This window comes from Plectropomus leopardus, chromosome 13, assembly GCF_026936395.1.
Source record: "Plectropomus leopardus strain MGB_pleo_1.0 chromosome 13, ASM2693639v1, whole genome shotgun sequence".
NCBI lineage: Eukaryota > Metazoa > Chordata > Actinopteri > Perciformes > Serranidae > Plectropomus > Plectropomus leopardus.
Window position 1 is genome coordinate 5,352,613 of NC_142188.1, and position 12,290 is coordinate 5,364,902.

The 12,290-nt window shown below is 40.2% G+C and overlaps 1 long non-coding RNA gene across 2 annotated transcripts in view; it reads left to right on the plus strand.

Annotated features, from left to right (window-relative positions):
• The first annotated feature begins 1,493 nt into the window (after positions 1-1,493).
• Positions 1,494-12,290, plus strand: part of LOC148187642 (uncharacterized) — a 55,398-nt gene continuing 44,601 nt past the window's right edge. For both annotated transcript variants that reach the window (XR_015778392.1, XR_015778393.1), the window contains exons 1-2: positions 1,494-1,722; positions 2,544-2,639. This is a non-coding gene — a long non-coding RNA (uncharacterized LOC148187642). The remainder of the gene's footprint in view (positions 1,723-2,543; positions 2,640-12,290) is intronic.

Consider the following 12,290-nt stretch of genomic DNA (forward strand, 5'->3'; position numbering starts at 1 on the left):
ATAATCCATTAGGATCTAATTAAATCAGATTCTGTCCCTCTCTGAATGCATGTGCTGCTCATATCAGTCTGCAACCAGTAACCTTGAAAATTTAAAGTCCTTTTTTTAGCACATGGTAGATGATCCTGCAGGTTGTTATGAGGCCATCTGCTGGTCGGAGCAAATATCTGAGGGATGGACTTTCTCTTTGATAAGATTCTCTTTGGGAAGACAAAAACAACACATTCTGCATCCATCTCAAGGGCTTCAGCATGCGGTTTATTTTATTTCATGTATTTATATTAGAAATAAAATACCAGAATATTCCTATACTTATTTATTTTTGTTCTCTGTTTTTTTGATCAACTGTAGTCTCTGAGAGGTCACATTAAATATTCTCCACAGCTTTAAAGGAAACTTAGGGAAGGAAATTTAGCTGTTTAAACAATTATCAGTAAATGGTTCAATTCAGGCTGCAGAGTTGCATCGTTGTTCATGCTGAGGCCTCTGTAAAACTGCACATTAATGTGTAAAGTACATGTATAAAGTACCCCTGTATGTGGGGAGTAGGCCTCAGGAGATCACAGGGGGATGATTCAGAAAATAAATAAATAAATACATGTATTAATAATAATTGCTATTATCATTATTATATTTTTTATTGATTTTTTTTGTTTCATTTTATTTTTTTAAATCTACCAGAAACTTATTTTCCATCCAGCTAAAGTTGTTTTTAAGAGAGTCCTTGCATTCCAGACATCTACTTACTTTTCAAAGTGCCAGAAGTCTTTACAGGTTTTTACAGAAGTGCAAAAGCAAACAATTCACTCATGAAATCACCAATTTATTGCAGTCAAGGACAGAATCTGCACTTAAGAAAGGAAGCCAAAGCATTCAAAGCATTTGTTTGCATTCATTTGCACATCAAACACTGACCTCCGCTGTATTTCTGTACAAGGGAACTCTGAAAACTTAGGGTTTTCTTTGGGAGTTTGCAGCTTCGTTAAGTTTTCACAGCTTATTTTATAAATACACAAAAGAAAAATTGAAGGATTGCTAATTACCTTAACAGCACAGCTGTCCTGAGTCATCGACACTCTTACAGTGTTGAATTAACTGCAGCTGTTCAGGAATCATAAAGCTGATGACTGATGGCAGAAAACAGAAAACGGTTTTTGTGCATCTCCTACTCTATGATTAATAGCAGATTTAATGGACAAAACCAACCAACGGCTGAAGGATTTTATTGCGGTCCAATGCAGATTTGAGTAGTTGGTTTATATCATTAGTAGTAGGGTGAACTTACATCTGGAAGTCAGTTTAAGCCCAAAGAAATACAACCAACATGACAGATTTCTTGCAATATACTTTATTTCATGCTGGACAGTTTGATGTGCCATGTTAGGCAAAGCTCTCATGCAACCACATGATGGCGCCACCTTTCTTCATGTGTGACTTAAAACTCCAACACAGGAAGTAAATTTAGTTACACTGAGTTAATCATAAGTTCATTTTTGTCCCTTTCAAAGGTTTTATTGATGATTACTTTCTAAACACATGTTGTAGACTTCAGGATACTGGAACTTTAATCTTACTGGATGAAAAGTGTTGTTATTTACCAGCTGTTCTTGAATGCAACACAAAGAAGACAATTCAAAATGGCCTCAGTCACAACAACATAAGAAAGTTAAGTGAAAAATAGCCGATGCATTAACCAACATTGGGATGAATTACATATTTGAGGTAAGTTTTCATCTTCAGTGTTTCTGTTTTAGTTTCTGGATAAACTGGAAGCAATGCTTGTCAGTGAGCTAAAATATCTATCTAAAGGCTGTTGATTTGGAACATGGTGAGCAGCAGTGTAAGCTGGAAGTAAATGTGCTTAAAGTTAAAGTTACATTCATTAGTGTTACATGTATTGTTATCTCTTTTTTTGTGATGAAGCCACAGAGGATTGTCATCAACATGCTGCAGCTCCACTGAGCTTTTTAAGATTACAGTCTTGGTTTTGCAACACTTTTGCAACACCAGATATTTCCTGTCTGGTTCAGACCAGTCTCAGTGTTTCCATTAGCAGCAGACAGATCTTTTGTTTTAGGTTTTTTTTTTTTTTTTTATCAAATAAGCTCTAAAAAGCCACAGTGAACTACCTGCCCAGCAGCAACAAACAGACACAGAGAATGGAGGAGCAAAGTAGACATAGATGAGCATTTAACAGCTAAAGGGACATAGCTGTTAAATGCTCATCTGTCTTCACCAAGGGTTGGTGAAGACAGAGCTAACAGAAAAACATTATTGGACTTAAATTAATTGAGTTAAAACAAACACGACTCCAACAACATGATAATGTTGCTCTGAGTCTTCTGGGTGTTTAAAAAAAGCAGCTGTTTGCTAACATGATAGCCATGACAGCTTTTAAAGGTCATGTCAGGACGGTGTGTCTTAACTGTTTTCTGCAAAGTCCCATTTTTACACTAAAGGCCAAAAATCAAAGTGTGTATAGTATGTTTTGCTCTTAATATCTCAAGTTAAAATTACATTTTTTCCCTCTACTGTGAAATCAGGTAGTGCTGGAAGTCACTGTTGGGACTAAAGTGTCAGCAACAAAAATGGAGGATCCAGTCATGCAGTAGTACACAACATCTGTGGGGCACTCACAGGTGAGTCTTTGCAGCTCTTACGTTGGTTGTGATCTTCCGAGCTTGTTTATAGATATTGTTTGAAACCCAAACTAGAACACAAGTGATTGACTGGTGCATTCCTATTTGGTGATAGCAAGACGTCTCTTATTGCAAACAGTCTGCTGGAAAGTCTGATCACTGCTCAGTGCAGCTGGAATGGGTTAAAGCATACAAATATGAATCATCTTTGTGCAGGCTCATCTGCATGTTTTCCTATGAAAAGTATGGCACTAAAAATCGTACAATAGTCCGCGTGTTGGTTGTCCGCGCTCTAGCAGGCTGTCACACATTTCTGCGCTGGAGCGGGCTGTTGGACATGTCCACGCTGGAGAGGGCTGTCGGACATGTCCGAGCTGGAAGGGGCTGTTGGACACATTCCCAGTTAGAGAGAGGGTGAAAATAAGGTAATGTGCTTGTGGCCCCAGACCCCAAAACATTACATCTGCCCCTGGTAATAATAATAATAAGAGCTCAGCGCGAGAGTCCTGGTGTTTCTAAATAATTCATACAAAGTCTGATTAAACCTGAAACTAACACAAAATAGTCTGTATTAGTCTAAAGAAGTCACTTTCCACCTCTGCAAATTTGGCTGTTTCAAAGCTGTGGCTGTAGAACACTCGGCTGTTCTAGAGTCAAAGTCATCACTGCATTTGGTTCTCCGTGGTGATAATCTTATTATTATTGGCTGTTTGTGTTGTCTGTCAAAACATGGCTGGATTCTATCAACATCCTATCATCTACTTCTCATATTTCAATCGAGGAAAAGTTATATCGCGATTAATAATTATTGTTTTATCGCCCAGCCCTACTATTAACGCATGTGAACATGTTCTACACAAAACCCAAAATACAAGTATGAACCTGAGATGAGCATAACAGGTCCCCTTTAAACTGCCAAAGGGAACACATTTGAGGGTGGGGTGGGGGGGTGGAGGGGGGGTAAAGGGAGCTCCACTTTTGGCTTTCAGCTGCACGATTCGTCTTGAGGGATCACAGTGCAGCCCTGAAGCCTTGAAATCAATCTGTCCTCAAATGAACCTCCATGAAATTAACTTCCATAAATCCCGGAAACAGGCGCAAGTGTTTGTCTGCGTGGAGATCACAGTGATTTCAACACCTTTACTTACCCTGTTTATAAGAAGAAGTGAGATCATAATAAGGTCAGACTTAGAGTGTGTGTTTGTGTGTGTGTTTGCGTGTGTGTCAGACTGTGTACCTGCACATACCTGAACTTTCTGCTTCTCTTTTTTTAACACCTCTGTTTCATTGCGGTTGCTACTGTACACTTTGTTGTGCTCATTTAATGTGTACCTGTGTGAATGTGTGTTGGTGCGCACTTTGCCGCGAGGTGAGGGCAGAGGCATCCTCTGACGCAGATGGGTTCATCGTGCTGGACCGCTGCCCGTCTCCTCTTCGCCTGTAGTTACGCCCGGTGGCAGATCTGGCGGCGGCTGATGGTTCAATGCCAAGGTGAAGAGTTGAAACTCTAATCACTGTTTTGGTACGACTGCTGAGGGGCGGTGAAGGCTGCTAAGTATGTGTGTGTGGCATATTTGTGCAAGTGTGTGTGTAGCCAATACACTTTATGCCTTTGCATGTCTTTGCATGTGTTTTGAAATGTGTGTATTTGCATAAATGCACATAACTATGTGTGATATCAAGCCATTTTTACAGCACTCTGTATTCGATTAAATCAACTCTAAACTTTCTGGTCTCCTCAACAAACCAGCTGATACCTGCTGTTAAATCAAGGGCCTGTACATGTGAGTGTGTGTTGTGTGTGTGTATGCGATGTAGTTGAACTTGCTTAAACCCGCTGAGCACTCGACAATGCGGCTTCATCTAAAGGTGAGCTTCTCTAACATAAACAGAGTGTTGTGGCCAGCAGGGCGCGGCTCACTTGCAAGCTGTCTGGATTAAAAAGCAGCAAAAGAGAAACTGTATCTCTTCCAAGCTCTCAGTGCAGTTTACACACAGATTCACTGTGAAGAAAACTGGGTCATCGCATGATAAATTGGACCTTGATTCACAGGACACCTAGTTTAGTTAATTGGCTAAAACAAATATGTTGAATTACTGCTGAATTTTCTTTTAGTTTGACTTCCTTCATTCCAGGTAGCATTAGTTTTTTTGTTTTATTTCAGGACACCATAAAAAAATGCAGTTTGGGCAAGTTAAATTAAATGTACCTTCAATATTGGGGAAAAAAGTGTTTTACAACTAGTGTGTTATTGTCATAGTTTTCTCCTTCATCAATGAGTTACAACAATAACATTTTCTTCAACATGTGAATTGCTAAGCTCTATGGCAAGAACACAATATTGTCAAGTGATCTGACAGCTACTAAACAGACAACTACATTATCCACATATTTGGATGTGAAACTGAATGTGAACTTACCTGAGATGGTGATTATTATATGGAAAAACCTTTTTGTGCAACTTATTAAATACAGTCGGCCAACGATGAACCAGTTTGTTGCAGATCTAATGGACATCTACAATAGACAGATGTTCTTCTCCATATAAAATACCAACCTGTTCTCATTCCAAAGTTGTCAAATACCGCCACTTTGACGGTAATTTTGGAAAAAAGATACCTTTTTGTAACAGTATGATATGCCGACAGGCAGTGTCAGCTTGTAACGCCAGATCCTGGCGTGGCCGTAAGATTCGCCACTGGTTGGTGGGGCAACACCTGGCATGGTAGTAGGATACGCTAATGAGCAGCGTCAGTTGATAATGCAGCCAAAGGAAGCCTGTTGAGGCCATATGATACACCACCAGTCAGTGGGGTGACACTTGGCGCAGCAGTATGATACGCCGCATGACGGCGTCAAGTTGGAACGCTGCCAGTAACGACTTAATGTAGGGAGCTGGAAGGTTCCTATAGGTATAGGTAGATGGGTCCAACAAACATAAAACAAATAATAGTAACACAGTCAAAAACGCCTGGGCAACACACAAAAGCAAATACATTCAAACGAGAGTTATTTATTTTAAGATCTGTCAGGTTAGATTGGCAGCCCGGACTGTGAATGATTCAGGAACAAGGACAACGTGTTTAGAGTACATCCAAGTTTAATCTCCACTTATTTTCACGCCTGACAAAAAATGTTTTGTCCATAGCTGAGGGTTTAGTGAGGTTAAAATAACAAAACACTCAATACATAGAGAAAAAACAATTGAGTGAATATGGGGGTCAGATGCGCAAAGGGCAGAAATATAAAAAAAGAAAAAAGAAAGTCAATGCTGACCCACTGCTGAACCTTGGAGGAATAATGACTCTGGAGAACAAGTGTGTGAGAGCGCTTTCGCGGTGGCCATGCTTGTTTTAGATCTTATCCTAGTTTTCAGGGTTCATGTGTTTTGGAGTTAATCGCTTTTTATCAGCCACACTTAGAAACACTTGTCAGGATATTTTTAGCTGAAGTTAAAAACGAATTGAGGAGATTTGCCTCTCATCATGTAAACCTTTGCTTGTTTGCCGGCTGTCTATGAAATCACATTAGATCTGCTTGTGTAGTTCCCTCTGCAGGCCTACAAAGTGTATGATAGTCCTGCCATTGTGAGATGAATGAAAAAATGCAAAAAATTCTTCCTTGATTCAGCAATGTTGTGTTAATCTTATATTATATTTTGAGGGACAAGCTGAGGGCTCTTTAAAACCAGTCTGCAGGCCACGATTTCCCCCCCAGTTAGACTTTGGACATGACTGAGTTACACCATTTGCCCCAGTGCTTTGTCGCATGGAGGAATGTCTGTTAAAATGTAATGCAGGTTTGGCTATTATTTTCATTAAATTTCAGCTTTAACAATACTTTCTACTCGTATTTCTGCAGCCACAACAGCAAAACCACTTTTTTTCTCTTCTGCAGGGGCAGCTCAGCCAAAGAGGGCAACAGGTCTGTTGCTCAGGCAACCTACGCCCGGCCTTGTGCACTTCCTTGCTTTTAGATCATAATTAGAACAAATTCTCTGTATTTGTTGGCAGGATTTTTATTTTGGCAGTTCAAACGTTTGAGAGAAGCGGCCTGTAGAGAAGCATGTGATCCCTTTAGTGCTTTGAAAGCATAAAAATCCCCAAAAACTGGAGTAATGCAATGCGGCGTTCAACTTTCAACAGTGACAAAAATGCATATAATTCTTACATTTAGCAACAAGACTTAAACTTGTACAAACTGAGTATTTGTACTGTTTGGTTTCACACTCAGTGATTTTCCTCTGATTCCTACAGAGACAGAGCGAGAGGTCCAGTCATAAATCCTGCTGTTTGACAGCAAACACACGGCAGGGTCACCAAGGAAAACACACACACACACAGAGGTGGTCTGTAGCCCCTGGCTGCTGACAGAGGAAGATATGTGTGTGTATGTGTGTGTGTGTGTGTGCACGTGTGTGTGTGTGTGTGTGTGTGTGTGTGTGTGTGTGTGTGTGTGTGTGTGTGTGTGTGTGTGTGTGTTTTAACTGTATATTACTTTATCAGCAAAATGAGGGACAGAGATTCCTGACGACTGCTGTGTTTACATGGAGACTGTTGTTCTATTATTAATCTAAATTAAATCTTGCTCAGAGTAAAGATGCTTCATTTGAAAGTCATAAAAAATTGTAATTTTGTGGTGTAAACTCATCAGAGTCTTTTTCACTAAATTACAATTTTTCATTTAAACGCTCTTTGTGGTCACTCTTTATTTAGCAGCACAATCATCAGCAGATCTTTGCTGTCTTAACTAGTGCGGACCATCCTGCAGGCAACATGGAAGCTGTCTTCTGTAAGTCTGGAGACAAAGGACAGAGTGAGACAGACACCCAAGAGGGAGACTCAAGGGAGGAAGACATACAGAAAGTCTGAGTAGTGTTTGACCGGAGTCAAAGAGCTTTTAGGTCTGACAGTGATGCTCAGTGAACGTCTGAGCAACAGGAAGATGAGGAAACCTCAGTCATAAATATTTACAGTGAGCACAGACAGGAGCCATTTTGGATCTGTGATTGTGCTTTTGTCACACGAATTATAACAGAAGGAGGAGAGGGTCAAAGAAAGTGCAGTCGTGTCATTCAGAGTGTGTGTGTGTGTGTGTGTGTGTGTGTGTGTGTGTGTGTGTGTGTCTGAGTGCAAAATCACTGACTAGAGAAAGGACACATAGTTAACTCAAATGACAGAAAGTATGTTATATTTTCTCTCTCCTTAGAATGATTCTCTCCCTTTATTTTATATACTTTACAGCTTTGAGGTCTCAGAAATGATTTGCACTAATCAGTGATTTTAATCACATATGCAGGTAATTCTTCACCCACACTTCAGTAGCAATTACTGCCACAGTCACCCAAATGTAATTTGATAAAATTGCTGCTTTCTGGAGAGTTGCTGCGTGTCAGTGCTGGTGAAATGAACAGTGCTGCATCCTGTCACATCGAGCCCTTTCTCATTCCAAAGTCGTTAAATACCTCCACTTTTGCAGTGCTTTCCACGTCAGATCACAATGCCAAAGCCATCTTTCGCAGCTGCATGATATGCTGCTGGACATAAGAGAATTTGGCCAGACAGAACTGTTTGGGGTGTTATCAAACATCAACGGACAGCATGACAGAACCTGTCACATCCGCATGATACGCCACTGGATGGCATCAGGTTGACATGCGACCGGTGACGACGTAATATAAGAAGCACAAAGGTGTGTATAAGGTAGGCAGGAGGGGCAGTAGATGGATCAAACAAACTCTGGACTTTCATGTGGGAGTCCAGTGTTCCTTCCCCTAATCCTAAACATCCGTGCCAGCATTTGCATTTGTTGACTTCGCAGCCTTGGCTGTCATACGCTTGTGCTGTGTAAACATACCCGTGTGCAGTGAAATCCCACCATGTGCTTGTTTTGACATCACGGCATCTCAGAACATCAAGAGTAGATGCACAAGGATGCAAAGAGCGTAATATACAGACGCAGAAGTCCATTGACAAAGCAGCAATATGTGACAGCAATATGTAACGAGTTTTTTTTTTTTTTTTTTTTGGGGGGGGGTTATCCAAAGAACCACAAACAACCAGACATGGTATCTAATTAAGACCTTCATTTATTTGCTATTTGCCACACCCAGCTAGTAAGAGACTTAGAGTTTAATCAAAGTTCCATGGTATTAATAATGTATTTCTTGAATAAATGTTTGTCTTCTGGGGTAAAATCTTTTTATTCCTTTTCGCTTTCACCCCAAACAAGTACTGCAGCGGCAGAAAAAACACCTTTTGTCTGAGTAGGGGCATCTAATCAGTTTGATGCGCCTTGTAATGCTTTTAGTGCATATTTTGCCATTTAAAACAACAGGTGTACTTTAAAATGTGCGTTTCAAATGCTTTCAACGCATTTCAGCCTGTAGCGTGCATGCTCACGTAAAACAAAGTCTGTGGATGTTTCACTCGTCATACTGTATGTAACTTGTTGCTTTTTAGGTGTCGCCAAGTATAAGTTATATTAAGCCTTTCTAAAATAACAGCATAATGACCGGTAGAATAAAGTAGCTCCAGCTGATGCCTCTGTTGTAGATCAAACTAGATCAGAAAGAAAGCGATCACATAGGGGTTAAACAGACAGAGCTGCTCTCCCTCTCTCCTCCCTCTCAACTCTCCCTCTAAAAGCTTCCAGCAGCCAGCGGATCAGAGCTTTCAGACCACTTGTTGCTAATAGAGGGATATTTACCCTAACGGGAACAGAGAGAGAGTGTAACCCGAGGTCACTGCACTCAGCAACAACACTGACACAAAGACACACAGACAGCCCGCTCTGCTTTTACAGCAGGGACAGACAGATACACTGTAAAAAATGTCAGTCTGAAGCAGTCATGTAAGCTCTGCTCAGACAGGCAACAGGTTCAGTATGGGTCACGTTTGTTTGTAAAAATATCAGCTTGGATCAAACACATTAGTCACATTTTTTAAGATTTAAATTTTAAAAGTTCACAGCAGATTCTCCAGCAGGTCATGTGCTTGCAGCCAATCAGTGATCACTGCAGGTGATTCCAATCAGCTGTTGATGATGAAGCACCTGCTGAGAAATCAGGTGGGATGTGGCTATATATGTGCAGCACGCTTGAGTTTAACTGCAGAGAAAGCAGTAACAGGGAGCATAAACATTTTTGCCTGTAGAGACAATGGTTTTAGTCTTTTTTGTGTTTTGTTGATGTTATTTTCTGCATGCGTGCACACACTTTAAACCATGAACATCAGAAATAACAAAAACACTAAAATTGTTGGTTTCCTGGAGGATAAATTTGCTAATCCCACACAAGTTCACTTCTTGCACTCAGATCTGATCTGAGATGTCTGTCACTTTTTTCCCCAATTTCCCTCTGTCTCTACTTTGAATTGTCAAAATGATATTGACATTTGAAGCACAAGACTTGTAAACCCTTTGAAACCTGAGCAAACTGGCTTTCGTTCTTTCAAAAGTATGGGGAGAAGGCAATAAGCAACTTAAAAAGAAATGCTTCTGAATAATAGCAAGAAATTAGTAAAAAGTTACAACAAATTCACCCTAAATTAAGTAGAAAAACTAACCAAAATAAAAAATAAGAAAATAACATTCAGAAAGTGCTAAAAGAAAAGAAAGATAAAGGGGGAAAAACATTCAAAAATATTTTCTTTCTGTGACACAGTTTTTAAAAAATATAAGATTTAGAAATATAGTTTTCTGGACATCTGCCCTAGTTTGTTATTAGTATCTTATAATCCCCACTCGCCTTTTAGATTTTTCTTTTATTTATTTATTCATTTATTTTTTCAGTTTGTGGGACTTTTCTTGCTAATTTAATCATTGCATTTTGCATGTTATTTGCTTGTTGATCCAGGTTTCAGAGGGTTAAGATCTCCACATTAAAGAGGTTTAAAGCTGGAGTCAAATTATCAGCAGATATCTTTCCCTCCACAAAACCAACAACTCAGGGGATTTAAACCAGTAATAAAAAAAATTTAAAAAAACAGAATATAGCAGTTTCACATGGAGGGGCTGCTAACTACTACTAACAATGTTCGATGCAAAATGTAAAAACAAAACATTATTTTGTCCATTTTGAGCTACTTTAAAAACATGGCGATCTCCACAGATAAGGATCCACTCCCTATGTAGAAACAAATTATTCCAAAAAAAACAATTCTTATTGTCAGGTGATCACAATCTAAGAAAAAAAACACTTATTGAAAGATATGATATTTCTGCCAATATATTCCCCTAAATCCTACATACTGGATATTTTCTGCATCATATACTCAACATTACTTGGTGGCTCATGATACCTAAATGGAGCTTCACGTTATTGTAATCTGCACAAAAAAGAGTCAGAAAATATAACAGAATTTTGACACATAACAAAAATAGGTCACACAGAAATAAAATTTCCATTAAATTCCTGGTAACTCCATTGGTTTAGTGGATGTCAGTTCATGCCCTTTTTTGTTTTCATGTTGGTTCTTTGTTATCTGAGGAGGCTGCTGAATTATGAGAGCCAATCAAAACAATTTAAAGCCGATGAAAGGAAGCTATTAAAACAGAACCAGGGCTTGACCGGGCTCCGCTGGACTGAGTTAAGTTCTGGGAGGGAGGGATAGTGAGGGCAACAACAACACGTTATGTGAAAAATAAAACAGATAAAAAACGGAACACTGATCGAGTTAAACGTCCTGTGTTGTCAGCTAAGCCCCGGCTTTGGGAAAACACCAGCAAATTAGCCGGAACAACACTCCGGCTGTGTTTGTTGTCATTCCGGAGCCAGTTATGCCTGGCGCTGCTTCGCTGTAACCCCGCTGCGATGACACCTATCTCGGCGTTGAATAAATACGGCGAGGTCCTGACCCCTCCGTGTTTGGATTCGCAGGCTGGGAGCCCAGACAGCCGCGCAGAGCCGCGACGCACGTATCAACACAAACCTCCATACAGGAATGCAGCCGCGGCCCGTTTGACTCGGCCACGGACCCCACCGTGACCCTGTGTGTGTGTGTGTGTGTGTGTGTGTGTGTGTGTGTGTGTGTGTGTGTGTGTGTGTGTGTGTGTGTGTGTGTTCATGTTCACTCATGAGTCTCTGTTTCTGTCTCTGACACACAACACACAGATCAGACTGCCTCAGATACACACTGACAGACAGTGTGTGTGTGTGTGTGTATAAAAACACAGTGAAGCGCAGGCCATGGAGCAGAGCTTGTTTGTTGATGCTCATCAGATGGTAGCTGATTTCGACTATTAAACTCTATGATTTTTTTTTAAACACGCTGTGTCAAACACACAGACACACACACACACTCACACTTAATGGGCCTTTGTTAATACAGAGTACGGAAAATTCAGACCTTCATTCTTGAAACCTGGCTCCCTGTATAGACTGACATGCTGAATTTCATTATTGTTTATCTTATCGAGACAGTTAGACCACAAAAAAGCTGAAGCCTTATTAGACGTGTAAAGTCCCAACAAGTTCTCATCCCAGGACATTGCTTATCGCTGATTTGTCGATGGACTTTCGCATCTAAATATTACGCTTTAGGTATCGTCCTGCATCTGCTGTTGACATTTCAGGATACCACAACCGATGCCAGGATGAGAACAAAAGCACATGGTTAGGGTTAGGCAACAGGAGCACGGTTATGTTTAGA